The following is a 25,813-nucleotide window of genomic DNA, read 5'->3' as shown; positions in this document are numbered from 1 at the left end:
GGCCTTTGTAGAACTACTCTGATCCTGCCACAAGGTCTGTGGTTGGCCAGTGCCTGTGAAAAGAGAATGTGCAAGGAGCCAACTGTAACCAGTGCAAGCACAACCACTTTGTACTGAGTAGCCCTGACCCTTGAGGTTGCCAGGGTAAATCCTAGGAGGTCAATTGGGATGCAAATCAAGGTTGAGGCTTACTGTCTCAGCGATAAGATTCCCTTGTTATGAATTCAAAGAATCCTGTTAACTCTAAGTCCTTAAAAATGATTCAGTATGTCCCCAAAACTTTAGGAAGTCAGTGTACACAGCCTTTCTCTGAGGCTTCCTGAAGTTTTCACAAATGACCAGCAGATGGCGCTCACATTTCTTCCCAGCGAACCAGAGAAATACTAAAAAAATCAATTATGAAACCATGATTGCTCTTTGGGCTGACGAGGGAGGAAGAGTTGATTGGGGGAGGAGGGGAAATGGGAGGCGGTGGTGGGGAAGAGGCAGAAATCTTTAAGAAATAAATAAATTAAATAATTAATTAAAAAAACAAATTATGAAACCAAGGACACATGACTTCTGTTAATGTAACAGAGTACAATAAAGCCCCCTCATAGTTCTTACAGTACAAATAAACATAACCAGATATTCTTCAAAATAATGAAGAAAGATTTGTTGTCTGTCACAGACATGGAAAATACCACAGTTGCTCTAAAAGCAAAGCATGTAATCTGGGAAAGCTGTATATCTTCGCATAGGAATACACTTGGGAGCATTGCTGAGCAAGCTCAGCTTAGAGCGTGCATTGCTGAGCATGTGCAGTTTCCTGACTCAAGGACAATGGTAGATGCATTTCGTGCATGATTAGACCATGGCCATCAAGTACTTCCAAGTATTCTCGGTTTCTTTTCCTCAAGAAGTTTTAGCTGCAACAAAGGGAATGAACATTTTGAAGGCATGTTAGTATAGGATGCTGCCCATAGAGGTGCCTGCCTTGTTTTGCAGTTAATACTAGAATTCTGTATACAAATTTATATTACCTTGTGCATGATGAAAGGATCTTAGGTGATTTTCAAGTGATTTCTTTATTTTTACTACATTTATTTACATGTGTGTGCACATGCATGCATGTGTGCACAGAGATAGACACCAGAGGACAACATACAGAAGTCAGTTCTCTCCTTTCACCACGTGGGTCTCAGAGATCAATCTCAAGTCACCAGGTATGGAGACTAGTACCCTTAACTACTTAGATATCTCAACAAAGCCCTTTTTTTATCTTTTAATTATTTTACCCTTTTCTTCTCAAATCCCTCTTAATCCTGGTTCAGAAATCTTCTGTTAAGAAAAAAGTGAAACCAAGGGAAGAATGGAAAGGAAACAGAGCTTCAGTATTTTTATGGGACCAAATGCACAGATCCTTGGCTTTCAGACAGTGAACCTTTGTGTCCCTCAAGGCATCAGAGAACCCTTGGGAACTGGGCAAGTGGGTTCCTCTGTGTCACAGCATCATGCTCCATCTTTTTGTCCAGTGAATAAGCCTGAGTAACAGCATTGGTATGCAACAGGCCAAGTCTTTATGTCATAGAGGATTTTTTGCAAGTTTTTTTAAAAAGTAAAGATCATGAAAATTAGGTACAATGATACAGTCAAGCCAGTTTCTGCACACCCTTCAGCATATCAGGCTTCTTTCTGTTCCACTGACTGAGATGGTGCTCTTAAAGAACATATTGAACATTGGTGTTGTTTTAGGGAGTGTGTGTGTTCTCGCAAGGTGTGTGTGCATGTATACCTACAAGTGTGCATGTGTATGTGTGCATGCATGTGTCTGTTATATGTAATGGCTTCGTTGCTATAATTCACATACCCACAAACAGTACAAATCAATGGTATGGGTCAAAGCTGAAGCTTGCAGTCATGTCTGGGTCTGTGGCGCTACTGCAACCAGAGTCTGTGTTGGCATTCATGGCTCCTGTTACCATCAAAGGCCCTGTAGATATCCAAGAATAACAATCAAAAGGTTGGGACCTTAGTTCTCTTTCCCATCTTGCAAGATGGCGGGTGAAAAAGCCGAGAAACCTGATACAAAAGAGAAGAAACCTGCAGCCAAGAAGGGTGGCGGTGATGCCCCTGCCGCTGGTGCAGCCAAAAAGGGTAACCCTAAGGCTAAAAAGCTCAAGAAGGGGAAGCCGCATTGTAGCCGAAATCCAGTCCTTGTTAGAGGGATTGGCAGGTACTCCCGATCTGCTATGTATTCCAGAAAGGCCATGTACAAAAGGAAATACACAGCTGCAAAAACCAAGGTTGAAAAGAAGAAGAAAAAGGAAAAGGTCCTTGCCACTGTCACAAAACCAGTTGGTGGTGACAAGAATGGTGGTACCCGGGTGGTTAAGCTTCGAAAAATGCCCAGGTATTATCCTACCGAAGATGTGCCTCGGAAGCTGCTGAGCCATGGCAAAAAGCCCTTCAGTCAGCACGTGAGACGCCTGCGTGCCAGCATCACTCCTGGGACTGTCCTCATCATCCTTACTGGGCGCCACAGGAGCAAGAGAGTGGTTTTCCTGAAGCAGCTGGGCAGTGGTTTACTGCTTGTGACAGGACACATCAGAAGTTTGTCATCGCCACCTCTACAAAAGTTGATATCAGCACAGTTAAAATCCCCAAACACCTGACTGATGCTTACTTCAAGAAAAAGCAGCTGCGTAAGCCCAGGCATCAGGAGGGCGAGATCTTTGACACAGAGAAGGAAAAATACGAGATTACAGAGCAGCGCAAGGCTGATCAGAAAGCGGTGGACTCGCAGATTCTGCCAAAGATCAAAGCTGTTCCTCAGCTGCAGGGCTACCTGCGCTCTCAGTTCTCTCTGACGAACGGGATGTATCCTCACAAACTGGTTTTCTAAACTGCCGACGACCTAATTAAACAGCTTTATGTGTAAAAAAAAAAAAAAAAAAAAAAACAATCAAAAGGTTATGTGGTTAGTATAACAAAAAATTTATTTTATTATACTGAGGGTCATCACACTAGGTTCATACTTTAAATTCCTAACTACAGTCCTAAGTCTACCTCCTCAAGACTGCTCTCCTGTATGACATATCTCAGTTTAAGGTCAGATCCAGTCTCTAACAGAAGTCTCTTATAGGAAGGTCATGATCCTGAGAGAGGCTCTCCAGTTGCAGGGCAGATCATGGTGGTATCCAGATGTGCAGAGCAGAGCATTGATCTTGGTTTCTTTTTGTATACTGTCTAGTGGGTGTCATGGAGTTCTAGGACTGTGTCTGGTTATCATGAGTGATGTCACTGAGTTCTGGTTATCAGGTACAGCCTTAGGTATAGCAGGGATCCTGACTAAGCTATTTTTACATGCTTAAAAGGCATTTTTACTATGCTCATTACATTCTTTATGTGTATTACATTATATTTTTACATGTCTAAAAGGCATTTTTTACTATGCTCATTATACCAAGGGTTGTGCCACTGCCTGGAGATATGACAGTATTTAAGGACAATGCTGTCACTGGGGCCATGCTAATCTGAGTGGCCTGTGTTGCCACCTGGGACCATAGTGACATCAGGGTTCAGGCTACTGCTGAGGACCATGTCTGGGTCTGCAATTCTACTGCAGGCAGAGTATGTGTTGATGTCTGTGGCCTATATTGCCACCAAAGATCACATGGATGCCTGAGGTCTGGGCTGCAACCTGTGGTCATATTAGTATCCAAGGAACATGCTGCCATTGGGGTCATGCAAATTTGAGTGACTTGCATTGCCACTCAGGGCCATGATTACATCTGGGCCTAAGCTGCTGCCAGGGGCCATGTCTGGGTCTGTGGCCCTACACCAGCCAGGGTCTGATTTGATAACCATGGCTTCCATTACCACTGAAGGCCACATGGATACCTGGGATCTGATCAGTCACCCAAGACAATACTGGTGTCTGAGTGAAATGCTGCTGCTGAGGACACACTTATCTGGGTAGCTAACACTGCCACAGGGTTCATAGTGATGTCTGCGCCAGTGATGATGCCAAGGGCCATGTCTGGGTCTCTGTTCCTATTACAACTAGGGTCTGTGTTGATCTCCATGGCCCATGTTACCACAGAGGGCCATAGGAACCAGGTGTGTTGAAATTCAAGGACCATGCTTAGTTGACACTGCCCTTCTCTGACCCTGGGAGAGGTGGCCATGCCCCCTCCCCCTTACAGGCCACTGCAGCAGAGAGCTAGCCACACACTTGGGAAAGTTGTCCCCACCCTGACTCTGCCCCTCACCTGAGGGTGTAAGTCCCAGTGACCTAGACTGACCAAATCAGCTACCTTCCAAACCCATATTCAAGGCTTTGAGTTGGCACACCTCAAAATCACCCTATATATGACCTTCTGGAGCATGTGAAGAGACTGACCCTGCAGAACCATAGATGCAGGATCTCCATGACTTGGGACAACAGCAAAATATCAGAGGGTAGATTCAGCAAGGGTCCAGTATTGATGGTGTGCCAGAAACCAAAGGCCTTAAACCTGAATAATAATATATTACACAGTGAACATTTACAAGTAAAGCTGAGTGAACAAAAGGGTATACTGCGAGACACACTGCAGCTCCCAATGTCACTAAGATGAATGAAGAGTTAACGGAGAGGTGGGAAAGACAGAGAAGTGAAGAGGGTTTTGTTTGTTTGGTTTGTTTTTCATCAATTTTTTTAAAATTTTCTTCTGGTGGGGGATGCTACGGGATGAGGAGTGGATATAGAGGGACTAGGAAATGAGTGGGACTGGGGTGCTTGATGTGAAATACTCAACAAATACATAAAAATATGTTTTAAAAAAAGAAATTCATCATGCAATTGGGAAGTTTAAACTCATTCAACTCTTTTCTTTGTTCTTTGTTCTCAACTCTTGGCAACCCACCATGATATTTTAGACAAAAAAAAAACAAACAAAAAAAAAACAAAACAGAGAGTTAACCTAATAAAAGAACAATAACCTTAATTTGTCTAAGAAATATAGCTAATAAATAAGAAACATATGCCTCTGAGGAAATAGTTGGGGTCTAAAATTTAATTATTTTACTAGAAACATGTAGGTAGAGGAGATAACAGCATAAATGTGAAGGATAGACTCAATCAGGCATCCTAGAATCAGATATCCTAGAATTTTTACATAGAAGGAGTAATGTATGTGAAGAAAGTTAAAAAAAAAAACAAACATTCCCCATGTGACATCATCACTGAAGACCCTAAATCAGATTTCTGTGGGAAAGCCTCAACCTCGGGATGATGTATTACTGTGCTGGTAGACTAGTTGGCTTATATGGGACACAGACTCAGTGATGTTGGCAAAAGGACAACTATTGAACAGAGACCACTATGGGGAAACTGTCCATCACAGTTGACCCTAAGCTCCATGAAATAACCCTCACCCACATCTAAGTGACAATACTTGAACCACACTGGATGAGCAAAACAAATTAAATCTGGCCCATAAACACTTTCCTTAGCCACATCTAGAGTGAAGCAATTCACTCCACTTTTTTTTTGTAAGCTAACATTTGGTTTGAGGACAAATATCTGAATATTATCAGTGTTTAATATTTAAATTAATATTTGAGTAAAACTAGGCATAAAATTTACTGAGTTAATAAAATACAGACTTTTGAGAGCATTCCAAACAAGAGTCTCAGGTCTTAAATCTACATTTTATCTGAACATGTTATGTTAAGATTTGAGAAGTACTTTTATAAGCATTTTATACTATAAAAGTTTTTCTTTATAAAACTTTCTTTATAAAAGTGTTGCAATGACAAAGTCCTGGAACACAGAGTTGATTTTCACACAATCCACATTATGCCAGAACTGTTAGCTGATACACAATTATTCTTGCTGAACTGGGGCACCCATAGAATACCACAAATCATCCCACAGAATACCTTAAAATTAGCTCAACTGATCTGCTACCCAAATATATAGGTTTTATACACAGGTAAACTGGTATAAGAATTTCTGATAGAGATACTAAAGGTCCTAGCTTGAGCAAAGTCTGGTTCTGTGAGAGGAAATAATCAAATTCATTTCATTCCCTCCATTCTCACTGCTCAAATGATGAAATGGAAGAGAAGTGTCAGTGGACACCTTTTCCAAGTATGAGGGCAAGAAAGGCTACTGTGAGGCCTGCCAGGGTGGTGGACTATTTGATATGTGGTGATGTTGTTGTTGTGATTTCAATACTGTACCTTGGAGCAGTACAAATCTTCACAACCAGATTCAGCTGAACTTCTCTATCTAGGTAGAATTCTAGGACCTGTGACATCACTGCTGTGGGATAATGATTTGGTACCCTGTAAAGATTTGTCAGTTGCATTGCTTTAATAAAACACTGATTGTCCAGTAGCCAGGCAGAAAGTATAGGTGGGGTGACCAAGCAGGAAGTATAGGTGGGGCAACAAGAAAAGGAGAATTCTGAGAAGAGGAAAGACTCAGTCTGCAGTTGTCACCCAGACACAGAGGAAGCAAGATGAAAACACCTCATTGATAAAAGGTACCAAGCTACATGGTTAACATAGACAAGAATTATGGGCTAATTTAAGATGTAAGAGTTAATAAGAAGACTGAGATAATAGGCCAACCAGTTTATAATTAATGTAGACCTCTATATATTTATTTGGGACTGAACGGCTGTGGGACTGGGCAGGACAGAAAACTTCTGTCAACACATCACCTCCATGGATGTTCTTCCTGTGACTGATGCTGAAGGTGTTTATTTTAACATGTTATTAGCACATTCTGCTCTAATCTAGTCATTGTCAGATTTTATTCCATGATAGGAAAGGATATTGAAAAACAGTGACCTTGAGATAGTCACAACAGCCTAATTAATTTCTTTTGTCTCAGATGTTTCCAAGAATGAGATAAACAGTACCACTTGCATACCCACCAGTATGGTCTGATAGATACCTGAAAATCTGTGCATTGTAGTCATGAGATAGCCTAGTATCTCCTTTCCCTGGTTTTTAGAGTATAACTAGAGAGTATTGAAGGGAAGAAGAGGGTTGATTTTCTAGATGTGAATTCACTTTTCAGAATAAGTCATGTTAGGCCTGTGGCCTACCAGTGTTCTCACAGGACTACTGGTGAATCAGTACAAACTCTGGAGTATCCAGTCCAACACCCCTCATACCTCCACTCTATCCTCAGTCCCTCCATATGCCCTCACATTAGGTTCTCTCCTTTAGATGCTTGCCTAAAAATGAGCAGTGTGAATACCACCATCATATCTCTGGCCATACCTGCATAGAACCTGCCTCTCTGAATTTCTATTTTTATGAAGCAAAGGAAGTTATGCCCCTGTAAGGACTTGTACTTCTGGTTCATATTTCCTGTTTTCTACCCATAGCCATTATTTGATGGCATATCAGTAAACACATAGAGCCTGGAGCTCATGGCTGAGGCATCTAGGGCAGGATGTCTTTGCCCAGACTCAGGTCAGAGCCATGCTTGTATTATCATGCAACCACAGGTTATATACTTTTGAGGTCTGTGCCTGTGTTTTTTTCTTTGTACCCAATTGTAACACAGCATTTGGCAAATAGATGTAAATAAGAACAAATTGAGGCAAAACTTACTACTTTTGTTGTTTCAGTCATATACAATGAGTTCATTGGATATCTGAATCTCTCTCTACCAAGATGGTACAAAGTACAAGGCTTTGTCTATCACATTTACCAAGCTTACATTAGCCCCTAGCATGGGGCCAGACACATAGTAGAGCTTATGGATTTCTAATAATAGATGAATAAAATATATAAGATTCTCAAGAGCATGACTCCAAACCAAGGAAAGAAAAAGGTGATTCAGGGTGAAAGTCTTCAAGGAGAACAAACATTTGAAAGTCAGTTTGTAAGGTGGTATTTAGATAAAGAAAGCAGGTCCCATTGTCCCACAGTCTCATGGACTGTGTCCTTTATTTATTCAGTCAATGGGAAAAGATGACAGGGTTTCTCTAGAGGCTTCATATTTGCTATTTTGATCACTGGAATTGAGGCATGAGTAGAAGACTTGCACTGTCCCTGGCATAAGACTAGGTGTGCAGGATCCACTACATACAAAAATCTACATCTGCATTTTTCAGAGTCTTTAATATTGCCTATTTATGATAGTGACTTATAGCTTTTTAGAAATGGATTTTTTTATGTTTAGGCAATACTATAAAGAAAATATATTCCAACCGGGTGGTAGTGGCACATGTCTTTAATCCAAGCACTAGGGAGGCAGAGGCAGGCAGATCTCTGTGAGTTCAAGGCCAGCCTGGTCTACTAGAGCTAGTTCCAGGACAGGCACCAAAAACTACAGAGAAACCCTGACTTGAAAATCCAAAAAAAAAAGAAAAAGGAAAAGAAAATATCTTCCTCCTTTTAGATAAGAAAACACAAATCAGACATTATTTAAAATACATGCACAAGTTATCTACTTAACAATACTTTAGTATGTGCCATGTGATAGGTGCTGAAAATGATGACATGTTAATATCATGACTATTATGAATCTCAAGCAGGAGTTCAGAGTTGAAGGCCAAAAGAATGTTATCATGATGGTTAGGGAATGTTATCACTCATAGAAAACTCGGGGTGAGATTGACATCAAGTATGTAAAGTGCAACAGTATAATCATTTTCTTCCTATACTGAGGGCAAGATTTTAATTGTAATAGAAAAATAAATTAAATACCACTCAATTATTTGTTCATTCATTCAGCACATTGTTGTGGTGTGTTTGCTGCGACTGATGTAATACTAGTAAAACTTCCTTTTATTCAAAGCTCTATGCTTCCTATATATTATCACATTTAATAGACACAATAAGTGTTATCATGCAGATGAAGAAAATATTCAAGAGGATAAGAACCTGAACCTGGAGGAGTGACCACCAGAGGCCCTCCCTGCACCTGGAGGAGTGATCACCAGAGCCACAGAGCCCAACTGCATCTGGAAGAAGTGTGACCACCTAAGTCACAGGCCTCATTGGAGGAAGAGATGGGTAGACAACAGTGTAAGAAGAGTAAGACGCTACCTCCAGAAACTAATGGTTCTACAATAGCAAGACATGAACATCCCAAGGCAGATGAAGCAGAAGAAAACAATTTAAAAAACAACCTTGTTGACTGAAGTTTCTGTCCTGCCCAGTCTCACAGTCCTTCAGTCCCAAAAAATAACACACAGAGGTCCTGCTCCCTGAGGCATCAGGCCAGCCCTTTCTAATAACCCTCCATATCTGTCAGCCATTGGCTATGGGCCTCTCAGGGGTTGATGTGGGACTAGAGATAGGTAAAAGTGTAGTTTTCTAGAGGAGGAACCACTACAAGCTCTTAGCTGTAACTGGGACGTGGGTGCATCATCAAACAGAAATGACTGGGGGAAGGGTTCTCCTATACTGAGTACTTCTAAATGTTCTTTAAATGTTTGAAAATCACTGTGCAGGACTGACTTTAAATATACTTCTGACCTTTCAGAACCTGATAATAGGACAATTTCTTATTTATGTTTCTGTCTCCAGTGCAGGGCTCTGCTCTGCTCTGGGGCAGAGGCTCTGGCCTGTTTTTTGTGAGTCCCTGGCCTGTTCTTTGTATGCCTCATTCAGAGGCCAATGCTTAATTGTTACCAAGCAAGCAGTCACCAGCTGGAGAGCAGTTTGGAGTAGATCATAGAGCAACTTGAACTCTGGTCTAAATATTTTAAGTATTATTCTGTTGGCAGTGAGAACTAGTTTGGAAGGCTTTGTTGGCAGCAGTGTGGAATATGGACTGGGCCAAGGACAGAAAGGGGAGAATAGCCAAGAGTTATTGTAGAAACACAAGCAGGGTAACAAGAGGCAGATTTGAGCAGAGGTTCTGAGTGTGGACAAAGATAATTAATAAGTATTATCTCACATCAAGTATAAAGACTGACAGGGATTGTAATCTAGCAAGCATGTTAGGAGTTTTGTGCTTATATGCCCTCAGGCAGTTAAAAGAGGAGTGTTTCTCCTGCTTGGACAGAATAGAAATTGGGAAATAAGTGCATTTTTATTCTTTCTCAATCAGACAGAATCCCTAACATACACACAGAAGTATTATTTTCCCTTAGTATTTTGGACAGAATTCCACAATTGTAAAAAAATAAGATTGTCTATATGGAATATGCTCAGTTCATCAGTGCATAGGTCACTGGACACTGCCTGCTTTCAAGTTTATTTTTGGATGTAACATGGGTTTCAAGGCAAAGGTTTGAGAACATTAATCTCAGCTGGGCTCTGGACTGTATCCAGGCAACTCAGATAGAGCATATACATACCAGGAAATCCTTCTCTTCTTCTGTACTTTTTTAGGCCATGGCTGTAAGAAAAGCAATTTACATTCTTCCCTGTGTTTTTTTGGTTTTATTTTTTGTGCATGTGCGCATGCATGTGTGCGTGTGTGTGCGTGTGTGTGTGTGTGTGTGTGTGTGTGTGTGTGTGTGCGTGTGTGTGTGTGTTTGGCCAGGTGTCTGCTGTTGTCACTATTTTGTGAGACCCAGTTCCTGGGAGACCTGTTACATGGACTTAACCAGGATTTGCCATGGTTCTCCCTGGAGCTTGCCTGAGATTTGTTGTCAACAATTTTTCTTTTCCCATGGACTTTACCATAGCTGTTCGCTATAAACCCCAGGCACCCATAAACTCCTACCTCTTGAGAAAGCAGAGAGAAACATTCCTGAACTGTATCCATATCTGCTTTGCTAGAAGAGGATTGTTATAAAATGATTTTCAAAAAGTAGCACATCTGGGAAGCATTATTAACCAAAGGGTTTCCTAAAGATACTGGAGCTGCACCAAGAGTGTGTACACAAGCTCTTTACCCAGGAAGAGTAGCTAGAAGCTGGAGTGATGTGTTTGAGGGGTAAGGCTTAAGGAAGTAGCAACTGAATGTTTTTGTAAGAATAATAAGCAGCAAAAATAACAAATTTTTCCCTCATGGGGCTTTTTCTCCAAAACCAAGTAATTACCAACATGTGAGTAGAGATTTTCAACCAGAAGCGTGTCAATAGAGGCTTTTGTTTGCATTCAAATCTTTCCCTGCAGCAAGAGACTCTAAGCCGATGATCCCTCTCACCCTTCCTACCAAACTGCCTACTCCTCACCTCCTGAAGGAGAATTGAGAAAGAATAAATGCCAATTAGGAAAAGAAGCTTCCAAAGATGTTCTGGTTAAGCCTACATCCAACCTTCTCCCTTCAACTATGTTTCCTGTGGGAGTGGTGTAAGGGAGCTCAGGACTCCTCAGAAGACCATATTCTGGAGGTAGTCATTGCACATCCAAGGTATATTTATAGGCATTATCTGGTATCCTTATGATTTTCTCTGGGTACCTATAGAACCTCATTGTTTCCCAAAGTCCTTTTCTCCAAATGCTGTCAAATGCCTTCCTGAAGTCTATGTAACACACAAATAAGTCTTTTCCAAATTCTTTGTATTTTTCTGCCAGTTGCCTCAAAGTGAAGATCTGATCTATTGTGCTTCTGTTACCTCTAAATTCTCACTGGGCCTATACTAGGATTTCCTCTGTTCTGCCCTCGATCCTTTGCAGGATTAATGCAGAAGATCGTGTAGCTATGACACAACAAACCAATGACCCTGTAGTTTGAGTAGTCCAGTTTGTCCTTCTTCTTGTGTATGGGAATTATGGCTGAGTGCTTCCATTCTGTGGGAATCACTTCGTGTTCCCATATCTCTGAAGAGTCTGAGAAGTGCCTCAGCCCCTGAGCCTGTTGTAGCCACCTCCAGCTCCTCCATCGTGATGTCGTCCACTCCTGGGCCTTTCTGCGTTTTGCTCTCTTGATAGCTTCCTCTATCTTGTGACTATCAATATTTAATATTTTCTCATCATCTCTGGTGTTCAAGTGGCTACTGATATATTTCTCATGTTATAATAAAGAATCAGAACCTCAAGCAAACAGTCAACTTTGTCTATCTGGGAGGAATCTCAATTCAAAGGAGGAAACTATTCCAGATGTCAAGAGGCAGATGGGGATAGTGAGGGTTGCATTCCAAGCACTAGCAAAGGTTTGGTCAGCAAGAGACAAAATGACAACAAAAAAATTACAAGTAGATGAGACACTTGTCATGCGCTGCCTTCCTTACAACTGGACAATGAAGCGCTCCTCAGAACAGCAGCTAAATATGTTTGAGAGGGCAAGTCTCAGAAGGATTCTAGGCATCACACAAAGAGATAGACTGCACAATGATGACATTAAGAAACATCTCCATCTACAGAAGGAAGTAAACTACAGGATATGGCAATGGTGCTTGAGATACTTCAACCATGTTATGAGAATGGATGGCAGTAGATACCCAAAGATAACACTGCTTGGAGAAGTGTATGGAAAAAGGCAAAGAGGAAAGTCCAAAAATCACCAGATAGACAGCATAAAGGAAGACTGTGGAACCTTGAGTATGAAAATAACACAAGATTCTAGGACTGCCCAGGAGAGGAACAACTGGAGAACCACCATAAATAGGCTGCCCATGCATGCTTAAATATTGCCAGGTTATAAATGAAGATGATAATGAGTCATTGCATCATGTGATGAGAGCTGGTGAACCAATTAGAGACTCTTGATAGGACATAGTTCTCTGTTGTTGATAAATCAAAACCAAGGACTTTAAATGAACTTTGCCCTGTTGAGCATAAAATTCACTTGAAAAAACAAATGTATTTATTTGTTCATAGAATATCTCCCTGGCATCTCAAAACAAAATACAAAACTAACAATGGCAACAGCAACAAAAATCTTTTCCAAACTGTAAAGTTTACTTATGTAGCTAATTTTTCTATACATTGTCCTCTTCCCCCTCCCCCATATGTGTAACATCTTCTGAAGGATTCCAATTTGCTATCCTTTGCTCTGCAGTCCAGAGCCATGATGAACTGATCAAATTTTTTAGAGATGGGTTGATAATTTGACCTGTCAAGAATGTTAGGGGTTTTCCCAGTCCTATAAGCTATAGTTATAGACAGGGGGAAAATGTTCTTCCTGCCTAAATTACAATCTACACATATGGGAGAAAGCCATTCTGAAATTTTTCAATTCTAACACCATTCCAAGTGAACTAAAACTTGCAAATTCAACTCTGTGCTCTATCCATTATAAGTGAGGTGTATGAGGATATATAATATATATGAAGATTGAAAAAATTTTCTGTATCCTTCATCCAACATTCTTTGATTCCTTCCTGTTTAGTCCACAGCTAACTGGGATATTCATGTTTCCCCTAGATGAAACAAGCACTGTACACATAAGAAGCCACAAGGAGCATCTCCAACATTTGTCTTACAGCTACTTCCAGGTATGGTATGCATGGGACCCCATCTCAAACATGAAAAGGCTCTGAGAATCTAGACCATATATCAACTTTGCAACAAGGATAAGTAAATGGGGAAATAGAAATATCAAAGGAGATGTCCCATTTATTGTGCACTATGTGCCACACTACCTTGTTATTCAATATTACATTGCAATGCTCCTAAAAGCTCAGTGATGTTGTCTGTGTCTTTACCAGATGAAGAGAGAATTGAGAAGCCTCTCCAGCATACAGTGGAGCCAGGATTGCAGCCCAGTGATAACCTAACTTCCTTTTCTGCTCCTCTGATGGCATGGAAACGTGATAAACTCTACAAACCTGAAAGTCAGTTGACTTTCAGTAGCTTAGAAGGTAGGTGGGAAAAGTTACTGATGTTAAGGCCACTCATTTTGCATCATCAGAGATGACAGTAAAATGGAAAGGAGACCCTGTTAGTATAAGCACGATAGCTAGGATAGAATGTATCAGTCTTACGTTGTCTCCTGGGAAGTCATGTAAACCATGACCAAAATTTCAAAGACTACACTTCAACATAATCATGGTAGAGCTCCAGAGGATGCATGAATGTACTGTCCAAATGCTCCCCAATACCCTGGTGCTGGTGTAGACCTCAGTCTTGATTGAACTCCACAGTGAAACCCTTCACAGCCCAGGTAGAGTGCTGCCAGGTACTGTGGCCACTTAGATAATAAAATTGTACTTTTATCACTGAACCTTTGTATCATTTTTTTAAAAATAGAATCATGCTGCTTCCTAAACCAGTCAATTTAAAACCAGCTGTGTCATATTCCATTCTCAGACTTTGAGCAGAGAGTCCCATGCTCATTTTCTTTTTTTTTAAATATTTATTTATTTATTTATTTATTTATTTATTTATTTATTATGTCTGTATGTCTGCAGTCCAGAAGAGGGCACCAGACCTCATTACAGATGGTTGTGAGCCATCATGTGGTTGCTGGGAATTGAACTCAGGACCTTTGGAAGGGCAGGCAATGCTCTTAACCACTGAGCCATCTCTCCAGCCCCTCCCATGCTCATTTTCAAATCTTGGTTATAACGTATTCTGACAGAATGCTATTACAATGCTACTTTTAGACTCCAGTAGGTTATTTATTGACTAGTAGAAATGTATCTGTTTAATTACTCCAACCACCAAATAACTAAGGTAAATTGCATATTATAGCATATATAGTAACTGCCTAGAGTGCTTTATTTGTGGACAAATTTCAAATAGCTTGGTTGAAATTGCATTTTGTAATATTTGTGGAAATATTCTAATTTCATGATATAATTATCATGCTGGCCCTAGAGAGTTCTGACAGAACATACTTGGTCCCAGTTGTATATACATTACCCATATTTGCTTCTTGACTAAAAGGCAGAGTTGAGAAATCTCAAGGTCCAAATCAGGAGCAGAAGGAGAGAGAGCACAAGCAAGGAACTCAGGACTGCAAGGGGTGCACCCACACACTGAGACAATGGGGATGTTCTATCGGGAACTCACCAAGGCCAGCTGGCCTAGGTCTGAAAAAGCATGGGATAAAACCGGACTCCCTGAATATAGCAGACAATGAGGATTACTGAGAACTCAAGAACAATGGCAATGGGTTTTTTATCCTACTGCACGTACTGGCTTTGTGGGAGCCTAGGCAGTTTGGATGCTCGCCTTACTAGACCTGGATGGAGGTGGGTGGTCCTTGGACTTCCCACAGGGCAGGGAACCCTGATTGCTCTTAGGGCTGACGAGGGAGGGGGACTTGATTGGGGGAGGGGGAGGGAAATGGGAGGCGGTGGCGGGGAGGAGGCATAAATCTTTAATAAATAAATAAATTTTTTAAAAAAGAAAAAAAAGAAAAGGCAGAGTTGAGGGTTTTTACAGAGAACTTACAACCTTACAAGCCAAAAATAATTACTATCCTTCCATTTTCAGGCAGCTTGTTAACCCTGAGTTAATGAGCTATATACTTACATTGATAAATTATGCATTAAAATTTCAACCATTGAACACTTGAAATTTACAATCCTTGAGCTCCAGTTGTATTTCTACTTTCAGAGAACTTAGGCATACATATCGTGAATGTCATTTCAAAGAGTTCTTGCCATCATTACTTCAAGGGGCATCATTTGGGAACCATTTAACTATAGCAGGGTGGCAAGATCTTTTAAGAAAAAAGAAGGAAAGGGGGAGGCAGAAAACTACACCCAGTTAAATTTTAGCTTCAAAAACAACAAACAAAATTCAGTGTATGTCTTAAATGTTACAATAGATGTAATTATATGAAAAAATATTCATTTTCTCTGACATTTAATTTTACCTAGCCGATCTGTATTTTACAAACTTGAACAAACTGGTTCAGGCTTGCGGACAGAGGATTGTTTCATAGTTGGTAGAGTATTCTGCTGCATTGTGGTAGACTAGGACGCATCTATAAACAAGCCCATGAGTTACAAAAAGGAAGAAAAAGTAATCTAAAAGATTGAATTCAGGTTGGAAAAATGTCTCAGCAATTAAGAATGTTTACTGTCCTATCACAGGACCAGAGTCACTGAAGATCATAAAATTATAAAAGTCCCAGAAAATTTGAAAGACTGGCCTGAGTGTCTTTTTGAGTTTATATTCTGATATTTGCTTATGCATTGAGACTCTTAGACAGCAGAGTTGGAACATGTGTCTTCTTTTCTCATCATCTCAAAAATTTGGCCTCATTCCCCACACCAATTCACTGAGGATTTCTGCAGCGAGTAGGATGTAGCTGAGTATGAACTAAAAACTGTGTTGAAATTGCCTCAGGCTGGGACCTCAAGTGCTCCCATCAGTGTGTGAAAAGCCCTTGGTCAGGATATCCGCACAGCTGCACAATGGGGACATGGGTGAGTGTCTTTCTATGACTCTTCTGAGGCACTGTGAGCCTGCAGATGCTTTTTGGAATGTAGGCTAATAGATCAATTTTAGCATCTACTCCAAACAACAACATACCCATCAGTCAATGATTAGATGATGCTCGTGGTGGTCTCCTGGCATGGTAGAATCAGACCCGTCAGAATGGTAAGTGCACAGTGAGGAACTTCACTGCAGGTAATGGAGTGAGTCTGTTGAGGCAATGGTCCAAACATGCATTTGGAATCCTAGAATATTAGAACTAGAATGAACTCTAACCAAGGTATTCCTCTCATACTAGATAATGGTGTAAAGGTAAAAAAAAATTACATAATCTGATATTTACTTAGCTATAACTCTACTGAGATTTGGAACTGGATAATTCTTTGTGTGGAGGTATGGGAGTATGCCTTTGTATAATTGGATTTTTACCTCATCTATTACCCCCAGGGTCAGCATCCCACTCCTCAATTTGTGACATCCAAAAAAAAAAAAATGTTTCCTAACTTTGTCAAATGTCTCCTAAAAAGTGAAATCAGCTTGAAATTGAGAACTCATGCTATCCACTGACAGCTATTTTGAGGGCCTACTCACAGTCTCATGAAATGCATGGAATAGAGGCCATAAAAACCTTCTTGCTGTACATGTTAGTTTTTATCACTGTAATGAATTCCTAAAAAAAATAACTTGAAAAGCAATAAGTTGTTTATGGTTTCAGTTCATAGTTAGGTGGCTCCATTTTTTCTGAGCCTGGGATGAAACAGACAAAATGCACGAGGGCAACATGGAGCAGAGCTACTTGCTTTATGGTCATCAGAAATTAGAGAGAGACAAGGAAGAGGCCAGGGAAAAGTTTTACTCTTCCAAGTCACACCCCTAGTATTTATTTCCTTCAGCCAAACCCCTCCTCCTAATTTGTAGCACCTCCCAAAGCTGTCATCAAATTATATATCCACCAATGGATTAATCCACTGATGAAGGCAGAGCCTCATGACCCTATGTTCACTTCTCAAAATCCCTATCTCTTAATAGTTCTGCAATGGGAACCAAGACTTCAGCATGTAAACCTATGTGGGATACTTCATTAATGTATATCTCTGCCCCCACACATCAACAATTTAAGGTATAATGACTCACAGAGTACAAGTAATCAGTCATTTAAGGCAGCTTGTGTTAAACGTTTCATTAGCTTGTTCAGTAAAGTTCATTTAGCACTTACCACATGCAAAACACTTTTCTAAGTACCACACAGGCATACTACCTGTACTACAGCTCCATGTTCCCATGTGTAAATCCTGACTTATCGCCATCTAACAGGTGAGAGGGTTTAGAAAGATACTAAATGAAGTAGACAGGAACTAAGCACTAAGGAACAAGTTACTTCTCTGCCCACCCTCACCAAAATCTCCCTTCCTCTGTCCCCTGAAGCCTGCCAGTGTCACCCTCAGTGTGCAACTGGATGCAGTTGCAGCCCACTTGGAGGCCAGTATCAGTGTAAACACACATTATGGGACACTGTTGTGACAGGTGCTCACCTGGAAGGTATGGTTTGGGGCATCATGGCTATCATGGTATGTGGGAAAAAAACACAGAAAATACCTTGGTGATTCACAGTGTTGGTGTTTTAAAGGTAGGCAAGAGGATGTGAAAGGTTTTAATAGGAATAATATTGGGATTTGACCATTATTATACTGTTATTCAGGCTTTATATACATAAAATATCCTGAAATGTTTCCTACCATGCTTTATTCATCTACTGATGAATGGGAACTGACAATATGAAGCTCTATTAGGGACTTATAAGGGATGAACAAAGATAGCCAATGCTTCTGGGAGTTTACAGTACAAACTAGTTGTCTTAGGGCTTCTATTGCTGTGAAGACACATCATGAAGATGGAAACTCTTATAAAGGAAAACGTTTAATTGTGGAGGCTCACTTAAATTTCAGAGGTTTAGTCCACTATCCTCACGGCAGGAAGCAAGTCAGCATGCAGGTAGACATGGTGATAGAGAAGGAGTTGAGAGTTCTTACAACTTGGCTCACAGGCAAGAGGAAGTGGTCTGTCTCACTGGGCATGACTTGAGCATATATGAAACCTCAAAGCCCACCTCCACAGTGACACACTTACTCCAATGAAACCAAACCTACTCTGACAAGGCCACACTTCCCAATAGTGTCACTCCTTTTCAGGGCAACTTTTCTTCAAACTACCAAAAGAGCAAATGGATGTATAGCCACTTTGGAAATCAATATGGCAATTTCTCAGAAAAGTGGGAATCAGTCAACCTCAAGATTCAGCTCTGCCAGAGACCCAAATTGGAGCAACGGTCTGAGCTCTTAAGGTCCAAATGAGGAGCAGAAGGAGGGAGAACATGAGCAAGGAAATCAGGACCACGAGGCGTGCACCCACCCACTGTGACAGTGGAACTGATCTATTGGGAGCTCTTCAAGGCCAGCTGGACTGGGACTGAATAAGCATGGGTTGAAACTGGACTCTCTGAACATGGCGGACAATGAAGGCTGATGAGAAGCCAAGGACAATGGCACTAGGTTTCGATCCTAATACATGAACTGGCTTTGTGGGAGCTTAGCCTGTTTGGATGCTCACCTTCCTGGGCCTGGATGGAAGTGGGAGGACCTTGGTCTTCCTGTAGGGCAGGGAATTTGGACTGCTCTTCAGTATCGAGAGGGAGGGGGAATGGACTGGGGGGAGGAGAAGAGGAGTGGGGATGGGGGAGGGGAGTGGGGGGAGGGGGCAATGTGTGGGAGGAGGGGAGGGAAATGGGAAACGGGGAGCAGTTGGAAATTTTAATTAAAAAAGAATAAAAAAAATGGAAAAAAAAAAGATTCAGCTCTGCAACTCCTGGGCACATACTCAACTAAATTCATAGCAGCTTTATTCTTGATAGTCACAAACTGGAAACAACCTAGATGTCTCTCAACTGAGGAACTGATATAGAAAATGTGGTACATTTACACAGTGAGTATTGTTCAACTGTTAAAAACAATGACATAATGAAATTTGCTGGCAAATGCATGGAACTTGAAAGAACTTTCCTGGGTGAGAAAACCTGGACCCAGAAATACAAACTTGGCATGTACTCACTGTAAGTGGATATTAGCCATAAAGTGAAGGATAACCATGCTACTATCCATAGACCCAAAGAAGCTAAGTAACAAGGAGGGATGGGGGGCACACGAATCTCACTGAAGGGGAAATAGATTAGACATCATAAGTGGAAGGAGGAGAGGTCTAGGTAGAGGATGAACATGGGAACAGGAGGGATCAGGTGGGGGAAAGATGGAGGGAGAGAGTACTGCAATCAGGCACATCTCTGGAATAAACTAGAAACTTAAAACAATAGAAACTCCCAAGAATCTATGAGTGTGACCTTAGCTAAACTCCTAGCAATGAGAGATATGGAGCCTGAATCAGCCATCTCCTGTAATCAGGCAAGTCTTTCAGTGGAGGGATTGGGACCCCAACCCAGCCACATAACCACTGACCTAGAATTTGCCCTGCCTACAAGATAGGCTCAGAAAAGGGTGAAACAGAAATTATAGGAGAGACCAATCAATGACTGGTTCAGCTTGAAACCCATACTATGAGAAGAAACCAGCCCCTGTCAATGGTGGGAGGACCAGGACCCAGAGGCTGGACAGCCCAGAAACCTAGGATAGAACCAAAAATAACTGGCAACATAAAAGAAAAAAGCCAATGAAATGATTCCCAATGGTGTTCTGCTATAGTCATGATCATTACCTAGCCCAATTGCCATCAAGAGGCTTCATCCAACAACTGATGGAAGCAGATGGAGAGATCCACAGTCAAACATTTAAGAGACCAAGAGAAATTGTCAGGGAGAATGAGAGTTGCAGCAGGTGAAAACTAGTGTTTAAATGTCAGCCCACCAGAGGAGTGATTATCTGATGGAGGTTAACCCTGTTCTGGCAAGGCCTGAAGGACCATCAACTGAAAACTGTTGCTCACTTTTACTAAAACAGCTTTGTGTTTCCCCCATACCTGCATTGTAGTATGTAATCTCATGTGATGTGTATATATAATCTCTTGATTACATCTCAAGCTTATGGGCACATATATCTGTGGGTGGTCAGGAAGATGACTTTGCATTTAGCCATATAATTTTGTTATATAGAATATATATTAGTACATGCTTCCTAAGTAGATCTATTTGTTCCATGAGGACTCTAGAGAGTTTAAAACCTGCCTTGTTCTTTTACTCAGACTAACTGCACACATTTAGCTCACTTTCACCTTAAAGCAGCTTAAAACTAGACTAAAGGATTTTTGTAAATAGATCATAAGTTTGGAATTTTGCAGCAATGCTTAAGGTCAGAGTTGCAGATATCCAACCAAGGCTACTACACAAAGCACCCTAAGAAAAGCATGCCAATTTTTTGCTTGCCAGTCTGTTAACAAAAGACCTATATCTCAAAGCTTATCTCACTGGGCACTGTATCCCCTACCCTCTGGCCATGGTCTTAGTCCTGTAAACTTGTGTTGCCATGGTGAACAGCTCAGCTCCTTACCACTTGCTCTAGGAATGTGCTTTTGACTAATTAGAGGTAATTCTTGTAATTTCTTTATTGCTTCAAGGCTTCTGGGAAAAGGGAAGTTTTGGGGCTAGAAGAGAAGACACTAGAAGAAGAAGTTAGGAGGAATCATAAGTAGGACAGGAGAATTAGAATAGATGCAGAACAATAAAGAGACTGATTCAGAAGAGCATGTATGAGAGAATTTGTTTGTTCAGTCTCAGATAGTCAGAGGAAAAACATCTTTTTTGTTTGTTGTAGCATCTGTTTCTGAACCCTGAAGAGTCTTGGGCCTGGATCCCAAAGGCTCATGTTAGTAAATCCTGTAGAAAAAGGAAGGAAGGATTATGGGTGTCTAAGGGACCAAGGACATCACAGGGAAACACAGAGTCAACTTACCTTGATTCATTGGGGCTCACAGAGACTGAACTGCCAACCAGAGAACTAGCATGGAGCTAACCTGGGCCCTCTATACATATGTTGCAGATTTGTGGCTTGGTCTTCTTGTGGGACTCCTGACAAAAGGAGCAGTGGCTCTCTCTTACTCTGTTATCTGCTCTTAGGACCCTTTCCTCCTACTGTGTTCCTCTTACTCTGTTATCTGCTCTTAGGACCCTTTCCTCCTACTGTGTTGCTTCATCCAGCCTTAATAGGAGAGGAGGTGCCTAGTCCTGCTGCAACTTTGATATTCTATGTATATACGTGGAAGGCCTACACTTTTCTGAAGTGATGGGAGAGGGAGTGAATAGGAGTTTGGGGGAAGAGACTGGGATGAGACAGGGTAGTATATCGCATGAATAATATAAACCCAGCGACAGAAATTGGGGTTAATATGAAGACTCCTGAGCTGTACTTCATAGCATTATAGAATCAGAATCTTAGGCATTTCTAAGATGGTCATCAAGATATCTTAATATTTGAATATGAAGATTCACACTGTGGATGATTAAGCTCTGATATGTAAAGGATAAAGAGAAGGAAGGAAAGAGCACATTTCCAGTGGATATTTCTATTACTTCAGTTTCTTCAAGCCAATTTAGAAAATCACTTCTTTTTCCAAATTATTTAAATAAATAGAAATTTGTAGAAATGCTTAAGAGAAATGTAAGGCTCACAGTCATTGACATCAAAAGCTCCAGCTCAGGCTGGTCCATGAACCTGGTGTTTGGGAAGATCAAAGCTAATCAAAGGTGTACAGCTGCTGGGATACTTCAACACAGCCTATGCTGCACAGTGGGCCCTTCAAAGAACTCATGCATGGGACCTCTCAAAAGCCTTGTCTGTGATTTGTTAAATACCAGTGTCTACCTCTAATCACAGCTTTGTTATTCCAGGGTATTCCTCCCATCCTTCTAGAGTGCGTTCCACTGCATAGCCCTGGGTTTGAGAGCTTTCCTCTGTAATCCTGTCACTGGAACATGCTCTTGTCTGCCACACGTCACAGATTTGCCTGTGACCATTGTGCTGATGGGTACTGCAACCTGGTCCCTGGCAGAAGGTGTCAGTTATGTGACTGTGGCCCCGAGAACCCTCCAAGCAGCCAGGCAAGGCACTTTGAAGCTTTTTAGTATACTAGGAATATGAATGGACAGTGGAGCATATTTTCCAGATTTGGGGACAGCATTTTATTTATGTACTGTAGAGAATTAGTGGTTCTAATTCTGACTGACATTAAACAAGATAGTCCGTGATGCAGGAATGCGGGTTGATCTAAATCAAAACACTATTCAAAAAACTGAATTAAACCAGGTTTGGTGTTGCATACCTAAAATCCCAGGAAAGTGAGATAGAAAGAGTTGGAGGCTAGCCTGAAATATAAAATGAGGCCTGGTCTCCAAAACAAATAAATAAATACAATTTCTAGAATTTTTTTAATTAGTAAGAATTAGAGTCATCTCTAACTTCAACTCCACTGTTGAACTTATATCCAAAGGTTGGATTTTATATAAGTAATATTTTTAAGCAGTATCTCCCTATGAAGTCCAGGATCTGCCTATGTCATCCAAACTGGCCTGGAACTTGCAATCTTCTAACCTCGGCCTCGTGAGTGCCAGGCTTGCAGGAATGTGCCACCACGATCTGCTAAAGATGGCTCTTCTACATAGAATGTGTTTGCCCTTTCCTTTGTTTTGCTCTAACCCCCTCAACCAACCCATACAACTGTAGTAGAAGCTATGGGCTGCATTCCTGCCACCTGGCTCCTGGCCGCCTGGCTAGCTTATGCCCCAAAATAACAACACACAAACTGTATTCATATAAATACTGCTTGGCCCATTTCTATTAATGTGTGTAGCACCACAAGGTGGTGACTTATCTTGCCTAACCCATATTTAGTAATCTGTGTAGCACCAGTCTTACCGGGAAAGATTCAGCATATCTGACCTGGTGGCTTGCTTCATTACGTCTGCCCTGGAGAGCAGCGGTATGGCATCTGAGCTCACTTCCTCTTCCTCCCAGCATTCTGTTCTGTTTACTCCACCCACCTATGTTCTAACCTATCAGGCCAAGCAGTTTCTTTATTAATTAACCAATGACTTTCCTCCATCACACAACAAACACACCAAACTCCCTTTTCAAAAGAACACACCTTTTAAATAATAAAATACATGCGTGAGATTATAAAGATAGTACAAAGAAAATATGCACCACATCCTCTTTCTTATACTGATTGATATATTCATCATAATATAACCGAGTATTAACATAGTATCTCTAACTAAATTTCACAATTTACTCAGATTTCTCTGGCTTTTACCCACTGTGTATTTTGGTTCTGTCTTTACAATAGGTTATCATGTCTGTCTCCTGGCTTTCCTCATTTTTCACAATTGTCACAGGTTTCAGATTATCTGTAGAATGCCCTTCCCCTCAAACAATACTTTTCTTATTAGCCTGGGGTTCTGGAATGTAAGGAGACAACCAGAACCCACTTCAGCCCGTAAGACAAAGATGACTAATCACTGGTTGTGAATCATGGTCACCTTATAGTAGTGTTTGTCTGGTTTCTATTCTGTACACATTCCTCTTCCTCCCTCCACACTGCACTTTTGGAAAGGAAAGTCAGCATAAACAAACCAAACTTACAGAGTAATGAGTTCTATTAGTCTCCTTGAAGGCATCATATCTCCAGGAATCGCTGGGATTCATCTGTACTGAAAACATGTCTGTTGTTCCCCCTTTTATTCGGTCATATATATATCACTATGGATTCCATGGTATTTGTATTATACTACTCATAATGGTCCAACACTATTTTATTGTTGAAATGACTCAGACTTCAGTCATAAGAAGTTCTTTTAGTTAGAATTTATGACTTTTTCATACTCAAACATTTTATACTTCTTTCATACTCAAATATTTTATAATTCTTCAAGGTACCTCAGTTTATGGTTAGAGCAAAATGTTCTGAATTCATCTTATACATTCCCTGCCCCACTTTTAGAATCAGGCACAGCTCTAAAACATGTTAGCTCCTTTATTAGACAGTAGTGTTAAAAATCAAGATATGGGTACTAGGTAATCACACCCATCTGGCATATTCCCTTATACTCTCTATACCTGCAGTCACCAGCCACAGAGGAGACACATCAGTCTCCACATGAATATGTGGCTTAAGTCATGTAGAACTTCTAACATTCAAGATATCACTGTCTGGCAAACTTTTTGGACCTCTGGGGAAGCATGTTTGTAGTAGCATGCAATGTATAGTTCAACCATGGAAGCCAAGAGCAGTTTATGACTTTAAAGATCAGATAGCATTAATTTAACTAAAATCCCCTCATCGCAAGGCTGCTTTGAATTGTTTGGTCCATGGGGCAATCCCTTGAGGAAGGTTGCATTCTACAATCAGGAAACACTTTCATTTGAGTACAGAGAAGACATATGGCTAATTAGATTCCCAGCTGTTTAAATAACTTCAGATAAATCTCTGTGTCAGCCAGGAAGTTGTCTCTAGTGCATCCCCACAGAGAGACCCAACTGGGCTGTCCGATATTTTGGTCAACTTTAGATGGAGTTGGAGAAACAAGTTTCTCAAATTTTCAGATGCTACAAAACTGTAAGCTAATATGTTAAAAGTGGAACACAAGACTAGACAGCCTGAAAGACTTTCATGCAGAAACAACAAGAAATTTTAACAGGGTAAAAAATAAAGTTGTGTAACTAGGTATTTAAAATTACTTGCATAAGGGTGGGAGTAATTACTTGGCACCAACTCATGTGAAAATAGCTAAGGATTTTTACTGTGTGAAACTACAAGTGAGCCAACAATGTCCAGAGCTGCCAGAGAAGTGATACCTGCTTGGACTGGAGTAGAGGCATGCTGTGCCCAGCTTCAGTGCAGTCACCACCCCAACACTGGCTTTCCTAAGCACATAACTCCAGGATCATTGCTGTCATTTCATAGCAAGATAACATTTTTACAATGTTTTTAAAGTTTTGGATAAGCTTTTATTTTTTGTTTTGATTAATTTTTTGTTGGTTGGTTGACTTTTTGGTTTTCTGATGTTTTGTTTTGCTTTGTTTTTCAAGACAGGGTTTCTTTGTGCAGCCCTAACTATCCTGGAATTAGGCCTGTAGACAAACTCACAGAGATCTGCCTGTCTCTGCCTCTCAAATGCTGGGATTAAAGGTGTGTAACACCACCGCCAGCTTTGATTAAACTTTCATCCACATAGTTATGGATATATAGTGATATTTTGGTGCCTATTTAATGATCAAAATTAGTGTAATTAGCATATCTAAACTTCAGACTAATAGATTATCTTTAGCTGTGGTCATCCTACTGTGTTATAGCATATGCTAGCACTTTTTCCTCCTGTCTAGCTGTATTTTGGTATTCTATCCTTCCCTCCACCTTCACTGGCAGCCACTATTCTACTCTGTAGTTTTCTAAGATGAACACTTAACTTATACATGTAAACGAGAAGATAGAAAATATGTCTGCCTTCTAAATACCATGTTCTTAACATAAAACAAACCTTTTAAAGTATCTATCTAAAAGAAGACAACTTGAATAATGGATAGAACCATGC

At 40.7% G+C, this 25,813-nt stretch overlaps 1 pseudogene; it reads left to right on the top strand.

Moving 5' to 3' along the window:
* Positions 1–2,023: 2,023 nt before the first annotated feature.
* On the top strand, positions 2,024–2,884 carry LOC130882934 (60S ribosomal protein L6-like; annotated as a pseudogene).
* The last annotated feature ends 22,929 nt before the right edge of the window (positions 2,885–25,813 follow it).

This window comes from Chionomys nivalis, chromosome 10 (genome assembly GCF_950005125.1).
Source record: "Chionomys nivalis chromosome 10, mChiNiv1.1, whole genome shotgun sequence".
Classification (NCBI taxonomy): domain Eukaryota; kingdom Metazoa; phylum Chordata; class Mammalia; order Rodentia; family Cricetidae; genus Chionomys; species Chionomys nivalis.
Note: the sequence above shows the minus strand (reverse complement) of the source record. Positions and strands in the feature narration are given on the sequence as shown.